An 11,897-nucleotide genomic window follows, 5' to 3' on the forward strand; every position below is an offset into this window, starting at 1 on the left:
CCATACAATGAATAATAATAATATAGTGAAACATCAGAAGCATTTCAAATCAATACTGGTGTTCGCCAAGGAGATGGAATGTCCCCCCTTCTATTTAACATGGATCTGGAAAAAATTGTGAGGATGGGAAAAGGAAATAAAAGGAATTCAGCTTGGGATTAAAAATGAGCAGAGAAGCAGGGTGAAGTGTCTGGCTTTCGCGGACGATCTTGCAATTGTAACGAACAATAGAGAGAAAGGTAAACTTGCAGTGGAAAAACTACACGAAGTCTCACAGAAAACTGGGCTACAAATCCCCTACGAGAAAACACAGTGTATGGAAAACAACCCTGTAGATAATCTCTCCATTACTACCCAGTACGGGAAAGTGGCACAAGTTGCCCACTTCAGATATATGAGAGAGATAATCCAACCACCAGGACTGAACTCAATAGCCAATAAAGACAGAATCCCCAGATTACAAAAAGCGTATAAGCTCACTTGGAATCACTATAATAAGAAATCTATTTCTGTCAGCGTGAAACTAAGGCACTACAACACAGTAGTCCTACGAGAAGCACTTTATGCTGCAGAAACAACAGTTATTCATGGTCATATGAAGATAACAGAGACTGAAAAGTAGGAAAGAAAAATTCGGAGGAAAATATATGGACCAGTGCTTCGAGAAGGAATTTGGATGAAGACGCCAACTAGAGAGATTTATAAAGACATAGAAACCATAACACACCATTAGAAACAGAAGGATGAAATTTTATGGACATATCAACAGGATGAATAAAAGCAGGCTCACAAGGCAAATCTTTGAGATGGCAAACAAAAGCAAGAACAAGACAAAGTGCATCACTGAAGCGGAAGAAGAGATTAAAGAACTGGGGATCACAAAAGACAACATGAACATTAGAGAACATTTGAGAAACATCATAAAGAAATACACATTTAAACAAGAACAGACGGAGAACAGAACGGGAAAAAGATGGTCGGAAGAAAATGAGAGAGAACACAGTGAACGTATGAAGAGAACTTGGGAAGAACGAAGAAAGAAGAAGAAATCATGACTACTCAATCCAATCAGTCTCCCATGGAATAATCGAAAATAATAATACAGTGAGTATACTAATAATACCTTGCAGGACCCTGTAGACCTTACGAAATAGCTCGGGTAATGCCTCCTAGATACGGGTGGTACACGACAAATTAAATAGCCCTCGTGGTCCAACAGTCTTACACTAATGGAAGAAAAACCACAATACCAAGAAAGAGTTGAGCGACATAAACGAAAATTGGTAGGCGTGTTTCTACATCTGAAAGATGTCTGTTAAAATTTGGCGCCCTTCGCAAGAGAAGATACGCAAATCAGATTTGCTTTTAATATGGTCTTAAGCTTTAGTTACCTTAGCAATTGGGCGTGGCGAGTTGTTTGTCAAGAATGTCTTTAAGACGACAAAGACGTTATTATCAACAACTTCTGAGTTTAAACGAGGTCTTGTAATACCAACGAGGAGTTGGATGTTCCATCTGCGATATTGCAGAGGAACTTAACAGAGATGTAGCCAGTGTACTTGGTTGCTGGCAGCCTTAGTGACGAGAATGTACAGTCGCAAGAAGGCTGGACTCCGGACGGCCACGTGGCACTACCGAGAGGGAAGACAATCATGTTCAGCGTATGGCTGTGGTGCATAGTGCTGCGTGTGCAGCAGCAATTGGCACCGTAGTGACACAACCTGTTGTTAAAAGTCGGTTACTTCATGGACAGCTGCTAGCGAGACGCCCCGTAGCCTGCATTCCACTGACCCCAAACCACCGCCATTTGCGACTTCGGTGAAGTAAGGCGAGCGCTCGCTGTATGGCAGGTTGGAGGTCTGTTGTATTTTCTACCAACATGTTTGCGTTCTAGACCCACTGGACGTATATACATCTGGCGTTGTGGTGGGGGCTACGATTTCGTATGACAGCAGGAACATTCTCGAGTTCGTTCCACACATCCTGATTGCAAATTTTTACGTCAGTCTGGTGCTTCGACCTGTTGGACTATCATTTATGAACAGCATTCAAAATGGTTCAAATGGCTCTGAGCACTATGGGACTTAACTTCTGAAGACATCAGTCCCCTAGAACTTAGAACTACTTAAACCTAACTAACCTAACGACATCACACACATCCATGCCCGAGGCTGGATTCGAACCTGCGACCGTAGCGGTCGCGCGGTTCCAGGCTGTAGCGCCTAGAGCCGCTCGGCCACCAAGACCGGCGAACAGCATTCCAGGTGGTGTTTTCCAATAGGATAACGGTCACTCACATGCTGCTGTTGTAGCCCAACACGCTCTAGAGATTGTCGACAAGTAGCCTTGGCCTACTCGATCACCAGCTCTCTCTTCAATCGAACACATATGAGACATCATCGGATGACAAGTTCAGTGTCATCCACCAACAGCACTACTCGAACGTGTATTCACTGACAAAGTGCAAGCAACAGGTATGGAACTTCACCCCACAAACTGAGATCCAGCATCTGTACAACACGGTGCATGCACGTAAACATGCATGCCTTCAACGTTCTGGCGATTACACCAGTTATTAAACTACTAGCATTTCTAATTTGCAGCGGCTTATCTCGCTCGTACACTAACTTGTGATCTTGCAATGTTAATCACTTAATTGTATTACCTAGACGAATCTATTCACGAACTTTCATTACTGTACATTAACTATTTTTTGGTGTTGCGATGTCTTCTCCGGCAGTGTATCTGAAGTATCTGTTACGTCCATTTCAATTAGAGACTTCGATGACAATACCTTTTATGAGGTTTTTAATTTGCATGTGTTAAAAAAGCTAAGATGCACTGTGCTTTGGAGCCCACGTTTAGGTCAACCTGTAACTGATAACTCAGTTTCGAGGTCGGATGAATGTAATGGCTACCATACCCAGTAAGCCCATGTCTAGTAGAGCAATGTGTGGTCTAACTAAACAGCAGGTTTAGGGCAGCTTCACTTTTAGCTGAACTTCGTAAGTATGTAACTCAGCGTATGAACGATCATCTCATTTCTCAAATTACGCAGTTTGAGATTGCAAATGGAACCTTAAGGGCTGTGCATAAGTCTAAGAAAACAAGACAGTTAATGCATAATACGAAGGGGAACCCGACAGATTCACTTGTGCCATGTAACATTAAGAATGAAAGTAAAAATAGACCAAAAGGACCCTACAGAGAAAAACGTCTTCATTGTCGTACCTTAGTTGCCTGGAGAACTTAAATACCGGCCGAGAGCAGACACATACATGACTTAAAGGAAGTACAATGATCCAGAGTATGGAACTCTAACATAGATCCACAAACGATCTGGCCGTAAGAACAGAGAACTATGAAAAATAGAGGTGATGTACAAGGTGCGTCTGAAAGGTTCGGCCTTCAAAGTGATTACCATTACTTACAATATACATTTTACTTTGGTTGTAAAGCTGTTGGAAAATGACAGGGAACTCAGTAGGACAGTGTCTATATTTTATAGTGTCTGCAGAGTTCGATGTAATGTTCCTTCGGACACACATACATACATATCCGAAGGAACAGACACTGCTGATGATTGCCGTATGAAATTATCGTGCACATTCACTAACTGGGAATATGAGTGTACACCGGCTATACGATTAACTAATAGTATGTGAAAATGTATTCCGGACTTGAACTCGAACCTGGATTTCCCACTTTGAGCGAGTGATCAGCTTAAGCACTTTGGCTGTCTGTACACTACTAGTGCCTAGACCCAAACTTCCATATGTCTAGTTTCAACATACCGTAGTGGTCACATACAAATCGTATGATTTTCGCACAGGGAGAGACATTGTTTTTGCTTGTCAGGTTGTCTTGCTTTGGGATGAAATACAGACACTGCCTTCTCAGTCTCTAACAAAACATCTGCTCACAGACGTCGTCTACCAAAAGGATCCATTGACTGAAAGTGCAGCAGCTGTGTCAGGTGTTAGACGATGTCCAAAACTCAATGGATATGTTGTTGTTGTTGTTTTCAAACCAGACTGGTTTGATACAGCTCTCGATGTTAGTCGATCCTGTGCAGCTCTCTTCGTCTCTGCTTAACCAATACACACTGAAGTGACAAACGCTGCGGGATAGCGATAAGCAAATGTACACATGGCAATAGTATCGCGTGCAGAGGGTATAAAAGGACAGTGTATTGACGGAACTGTCTTTTATACTCAGGCGATCCATATGGAAAGGTATCCGACATGATTAATGCCGGGCGACAGGAACTAACAGACGTTTAACGCGGAATGATAGTTAGACCTTTGAGGGTAACCCCAAAGGAAGGTCTCATACTTCTTTATAAGTACAGAACTCTGTGTGGCAGTTGGTCACTCCGTTATGAAGAGTGCTTCACGCGCTGTGTGTAAAGAGGCGCACGCCGCGCTGAGGCGCTCATCAGTCTTGGCTTGGCAGCCGTTGAGAATGGAGCTCCCGTTGGATGTTACCGCCAAGTGCGAATTGCTCGCAGTTATTCGGATTTTGAACGCAAAGGGAACTGCGCCGATTGAAATCCATCGCCAATTGACGAAAGTGTATGGTGAGTCGTGCATAGATGTCAAAAATGTTCGCAAGTGGTTTAGAGACTTATCAACTGGTCGGACCGAAATTCACGACGAACAAAGGAGCTGGAGACCGTCAATGTCCGAGACAGTGTTCAAGGTTGAGCAAAGCATGCGTGAAGATCGGCGGATCAACCTGGCTGATCTCTGCACGTTGGTTCCTGAGGTTTCCCTAAGCACTGCTCACTGAATTTTAACGGAAACATTGAACTACCGAAAGGTGTGCGTAAGATGGGTGCCACGCATGCTAACTGAGGACCACATGCGGCAACGAGTTGATACTTCCCGCGCATTTCTTCACCGCCTTGCAGCCGAACAGGACAACTTTCTGGACTCAGTTGGCACCGATGACGAAACCTGGGCATACCACTTTGGCCGGAAAGCGATTCAGCTCCGACGACGAGGTTAAAGAGGAGGTTCACAACTTTCTTAACAGCATGGCGGCGAGCTGGTATGACATGGGCATACAAAAACTGCCACAGCGTCTACAAAAATGCATCGACAGAAAAGGGTACTCATGTCGAAAAACAGCTAAATGTTCAAGTTGTAAACTTATGTAAACCATTGTAGAAATAAACAGGTCTATGTACCTATAGACCTTAATTTTGGGATTACCCTCGTAGATGCATAGGACATTCCATTTCGGAAATCATTAGGTAATTTAGTATTCCGAGATCCACAGTGGCAAGGGTGTGCCAGGAATACAAAATTTCAGGTTTACCTATAATCACGGATAACGCAGTTGTCTACGGCTTTCATTTAACGACCGAGAGCAGTGGCGATTGTGCAGAATTGTCAGTGTTAACAGACAAGCAACACTGCGTGAAATGACTGCAGAAATCAATGTGGGGCGCACAACAAACGTAAATGTTATGACAGCGTGGTGAAACTTGGCGTTAATGGGCTATGGCAGCAGACGACGGACGCGAGTGCCTTTGCTAACAGCACGAGCTCGCCTGCAACGCGTCTTCTGGACTCGTGACCATATCAGTTGGACCCTAGATGACTCGAAAATCGTGGCCTGATCATATGAGTCCCGATTTCAGCTGGTAAGATCTGATAGAAGGGTTCGAGTGTGGCAGAGCTATGTTCTCAACAAGGCACTGTGCAAGCTGGTGGTGGCTCCATACATGGGCTGTGTTTTCATGGAATGGACTGGGTCTTTTGGTCCAACTGAACAGAACGTTGACTAGGAAATGCTATGTTCGGCTACTTGAAGACCATTTGCAGCCACTCATGGAATTCATGTTCCCAAACAATGATGGAATTTTTGTGGATGTTAATGTGCCGTGTCACCGAACCGCAATTGTTCGTGATTGGTTTGAAGAACATTCTGGACATTTCGAGTAAACGGTTTTGCCACCCAGATCAACAGACATGAATAACATCGAACATTTATGGTACATAATCGAGGGATCAATTCGTCCACAAAATCCTGCACCGGAAACACTTTCGCAGTTATTGACAGCTACAAAGGGTTCATGGCTCAATATTTAAGCAGGGGACATTCAGTGACGTTGAGTCCATGCCGCGTCGAGATGCCTTACTAAGCCGGGCAAAAGGAGGTCCGACCCGATATTAGGAGGTATCCCATGACTTTCGTTACCTCAGCGTAAATCGCATCCATTTGAACCTGCTTACTGTATTCAACCTTCATAAAAGGCTACACCCTTAATAAATATTCTCGGAAAATAGTTCTTGAGACTAATTTGTGAAAGACCTTGAAAGTGTCTTTTATACAGGGTGTCCAAGTGGAATGGTCAATGTTGAAACGTTTGACAGAAACGATCATTCGAAGCAAAAAAGTCTAGTAAATACAGGCTCTAAAACGCTTAACTGAAGAGCCATGAGCGCTTTTTCAATAGAAGAGACGTTTCACAGCAGAGAAGATGAAGTTTTCGTAGCTCTTGACGTATGCCTTTTAGAGCTTATATTTACTAGGCCTTTGTGTTTCAAATGATCGTTCCCTCCGTATCCAAGAATATTGACAATTTCTCCTGGAACATCCTGTCTTTGACGTCTCCTATGCATTCAGTTTATACGTGGCCACTACTTACGAGAAACTTTTACTGTTATCTCTGAATCAGCTGGTCGACTTCTGTATGTCTACTGTGATTTTCTCTGCTGTCGATCTTTTGAGCGTAGTTCGATCTCAGCCAATGAGGAACAAGCACGCTCAGATACTTGTCGTGGTTTGCGAGTTTTGAACGAGGCCAAAGAATTCTTGTTCGTTCTGTTCTGTTCTGTTCGATGCTGTGCTAGAGTGAATGTGTACTTTTCTTACCATGTAATATAGCGTGTTATTGAAACTGGCTGCACAAAAGTGTGCTGAGAAGGAGATTCCTCTGCAGTTGAGAGGGTCTTTGAATCATTAGCCTCATTCCGTTTACGTTTAGTAGCTGTAGGCTGTGAAGATGATGTTTGGCTCATTTTGAGAAAATCTCCCATGATTGCCAGCGTCTCCGACGGTACGCTCCCAACAACTGCCTCTCCCCCTCCCACCCCCCACCCCACCCCACCCCTTCAAAGGGGGGCTTTCAGTCTAATAGAATTTTTTAAATGTGGTAAGACGCCCTTTAAACATTCATTGATATGTTTCTAAATAATGCGAAACAACCTGATACTTTCACACAAAAAAATTACTTCCTGCCAGATTAAAATTGTGTCCCAGAACGGGACTCGAACCTGAGACCTTTGCCTTTTGCAGGCGAGTGCTCTACCGACCGACATATCTTTTTTTAACAAAATATCTTACGAGCCCTTTAAAAATGTTTGTTAACCGAAGAGTTAGTCCACATTTTATCCTCACAACCGTACCTCTGTCAGTAGCTCATGTCTTTCCTTCGAAACCTCAAAAAAGTTCTCCTGTATATCCTACGGGACTAGCACTTACGCAACTAAGTACATTGCAAGGACATAGCTTAGCCAGAGCCTAGGGGATTGTTTTATGAATGAACTTTCACTTTTCAGCGGAGTGTGTGCTGATCTGAAACCTCTTGGCAGATTAAGACTTTGTGTTGCAGCAGGAATCAAAGTTGGGTCTTTCGCCTTTATCCTAGAATTTTTAAAATAAACTTTGCGATGCACAGCCGGAAATTTGTGAAACCTTTTCACCCTAACTTCGGGTGACTTTGGTCCACGTTTTACTTACCATCTGTGTTTAGAGATAATTGTTCTTACTAGAAGTAATGTACCGCTTGTCTCAGATACGGCTGGATGAATATACACTGAAAGTATTACGAAACGAACATAGAAATCAACTTCAAACAATGAGAAAACTTAACTTAAAAAAAGAAATTAGCACTAAAACAATTTCAAAAATAGAGACAATAACCTCCTCCTGAAAGCCATTTCCTGTTTCTCCTAAAGTTTTCCACGCAGCCTCTTCCATCAAGTTCTTTCGTGTTGTCAGAAGATGTTTCTTATCAATCCATTGGCATGTTTCTCCTTTGTAACTAAGTCACAAAGTCATTAAGACTATTTTGTAGCAGTGTATAATATGATTTATGAGGAAATTTTTCAGTTTCTACGTCACTGACCGTTTTACTCAAGTCATTAAATCCTCGTTCAATTTCTTCAAGTTCCACTAAATCGTTACCATAAACCAAAACTAAAGCTTTCTCAGACTCAATCAACAGTAATACGAAAGGAGATTTTATACATGGAAGAGATCTAAAGACACTAGCAGGTGACAGATAGGTTATATAATGGTAAGACTAAGATCACGGAGCCAAATTTTGAAATGAAAACATTTGCAGGGGCAGAAGTGGACTGTCCGTAATTTAATGGCCATGAACTGCAGGATTAAAACTGAAGAAATAGCCGAGGTATGAAATTAATTAGATAAGACCTGGATAAGTTCAACGAATGAGAGGCCGTTGACGGTTTCAAAGGGATTGACTAAACGAATAAGTAGCTTTGAAAGAGAAATGGTGACTGCACCAGAGGATCCAATAGGCAAAAATAAAGGGCCCAGCAGACATCCTTGAATACATGAGATGTTGAAATTAACTGACAAAAGGAGAAAAATGCAGCACATCAGAATACAGACGACTAAAAATGAGACGCCAAAGTGCAAAATGCTGAACCAAAAATGGCTAAATACGTTATAGAAGTCTGTAGAAGCATGAACGCTTACAAAAAAGATAAATGCCGCCTAAAGGATCATTAAAGTGATCTTTGGAGAAAAAAGCCGCATCTGCCGGATTTTAAGAGCACAGATGGCACGCCATAACTAAGCAAACAAGAGAAGACTGAAATCTGGAAGGAATACAAGGGCGGCTTATAGAAGAAAATGAAGACAATTTTGAATACAGAGAAGTGGAAATAGGTGTGAAATGAGAGAGAAGGTACTGTTAAAAGAATTTGGCAGAGCACTGAAACGCCTAAGTCGAAGCAAGGTTCCTAGAATAGATGATAGTGAACCATGACAAAACTATTGTATCTGATGTGAAGATATATGACGCTGGCAAAACACACTCAGGGGTCAAGACGAATGTAATAATCCCAATTCCAAAGAAAGCAGACGATGACACGAGTGAATATTGCCGAACCAGCAAGTTAGTAAGTCTTGGTTGCAAAAACTAACACGAATTATTGACTGTGCGGCTGATCCCGGCGGAGGTTCGAGTCCTCCGTCGGGCATGGGTGTGTGTGTTTGTCCTTATGATAATTTAGGTTAAGTAGCTTAGGGACTGATGACCTTACCAGTTAAGTCCCATAAGATTTCACACACATTTTTGAACGAATTATTTACAGAAGACTGCGAAAGCTGGTTGCGTTGACATTAGGAAAGATCAATATGGATTCCTGATACATGTTGAAATACGGAGGTAATACTGACCCTACGATTACCTTAAAACATAGGCTGAAAAAAGGCAAACGTGCTTATACTACTTGTAGATTTAGAGAAAGCATATGGCAATGTTTACTGGCAAACACATTTTGAAATTCTGAATGTAACAGGTATAAAATACAGAGAGGGAAAAGTTATTGACAGCTTGTACAGAAATCATCTTGCAGTTATAGGAGTCGGCTTACATGAAAGAGAAGCAGACTGGTTGAGACGTGGAGGAGACAGGGTAGTAGTCTATTGTTATCAGTCCACACACTGGACAAGCGGCAAGGGAAACCAAGGAGAAATGAGGAAAGAGAAATGAAGTTCATGGAGAAGAAATACCAAGTCTGAGGTTTTCTGCCGATATTGTAATCAGAGACGACAAAGAAGATCAACTGGAAGGAATGGGTAGAGCATGAGTAATGGAAGTGAAACTTTCATACCCTTATATTACACAAAGTGTTATTACCAATTAGAATTAAAACGAATGAAAGTCTTTGAAAAAAGGTTGGGAAATGAAGATATGGTTCAAATGGCTCTGAGCACTATGTGACTTGATATCTTAGATCATCAGTCCCGTAGAACTTAGAACCACTTAAACCTAACTAACCTAAGGACATCACACACATCCATGCCCGAGGCAGGATTCGAACCTGCGACCGTAGCAGTCCCGCGGTTCCGGACTGCAGAACCTAGAACCGCACGGCCACCGCGGCCGCCAAATGAAGATAAACGAAAGTTAAACGAAGGTAAGAAGTGTAGTCGAATTAAAACAGGTGTTACTGAGAGAACTAGATTAGGAAAAAGACACACCAAAAATAGTCGATGCGCTTTGTTATTTGAGCTGCGAAATAAACGACGATGGTCGAAGTAGACAAGATAGCAAGGAAAGCGTTTCTGGAAAAGGAGATATTTGTTAACTAACTAAGTGTTAGGAAATCTTTTCTTATATTATTTGCTTGGTGTTTGGCCTTTCACAGAAATGATGACGATGAACAAGTCAAGCAAGAAAAGAATAAAAGGTTTTAAAATGTGGTGCTACAGAAAAATCGAATAACTGATGAGGAGGCACTGAATCGAATTCAACATTTTGCCAAGGTTGTGTCGATTACACTGCACAATATTCGTTGGGACGCCCCTTCACATCCCCCATAGCGTCCCGACCGATTTCGATATTTTTGGAGTCCTGAAGAAAGGCATTAGTGGCCGTCGATTTGCTGTGAACAAAGAGGTGTACGCCTGGGTACAATCATGGTTCCGTAGGCAGCCGAAACATTTTTCCATGAAGGCACTGATCGTCGTGTCTCACAATGGGATAAACCTATTATCAGTTATGACGATTATTTTTAAAATCATAAAGAGCTTATTTTTTCCGTCTGGATCGTTTTCATTTAACTGCCCCTTATAGTTTCGTATAGTCTCTGTCTTACCATTATATAATCCATACGACATCCTTCGGTGTCTCTGCGTCAAATGATTTTTACACCCTGATTTAGTTATGATTAAACTGTGTTCTAAATACTACTACTAATTCCTTTTCCTTTCTATTCCTTTCCCTTCGTCCATCTTCCCCCATTATTTTTTCTTCTCTTCCTTTTCACGTATTTGTCAGTTATCAGAAAAATATTCGGTTTCATTATTAAAATGCAATCTAACTCTTGATTAACACAGTACAAGGAACTGACTGGAACGAGTGAAGTTTCAGGTCTTTGTCATTTCTTCCTGGACCGCACATGTAAAAGTTTCCCATGGTTTTCGTGGAGGAAAAATATTGAGACAAAAGTAGTGCAACTTCTGAAATTCTAGCATGTAGTTAAATTTTTTTTGCTAAATATGGTAACCAATAATATCAAATTTTTATCACCAATTTTGTCACAAAGAAAGAATTTAAAGTTACTCACCCTCGTCCAGGACAAAAGACGGTCCATTCTTAAAATAATGTAGGAGCTTATAAAACCAAGAAACCGAAATCAGAAAGTAGATGTAGCGTGGGTTAGAAGCAGCATAATTGTAACCAATAAAGAGACGGTTGACAAACTGGTAAAGTGGCAATGCCTAATTGGTTATGTCTTGATATTATGCTCAGCATAAAAAGAATTCTAGGTCTGTTTGCCACCGAGAATTACGACCGAGTGAAAAGAACAGTGGAACACGTCAAAATGAGTTTGGGGTGGCAGAGGTAAGACCTGTCATCCCGATCAAGATCTGATCTACAGATCGTCTTTTGTCAAACCGAACCGTTAACAACATTTGCAGGATAAGATTTGGTCTTGGATGTTTTCTGCCTCAACTGTAGCTGAGGTATAGCTTCATATTGCACTATTATGATGTGTAATAGTGTAATATGGAGCTATACCTGATATATGGAAGTGAAAATGGCCATAAGTGTGTAACTAAATGGCAAAACTATCATCACAGCATAACTGTAATAATGGTGCTTCATCTTTTTGTAAGTACAG

Source organism: Schistocerca gregaria, chromosome 8 (genome assembly GCF_023897955.1).
Source record: "Schistocerca gregaria isolate iqSchGreg1 chromosome 8, iqSchGreg1.2, whole genome shotgun sequence".
Lineage (NCBI taxonomy): Eukaryota > Metazoa > Arthropoda > Insecta > Orthoptera > Acrididae > Schistocerca > Schistocerca gregaria.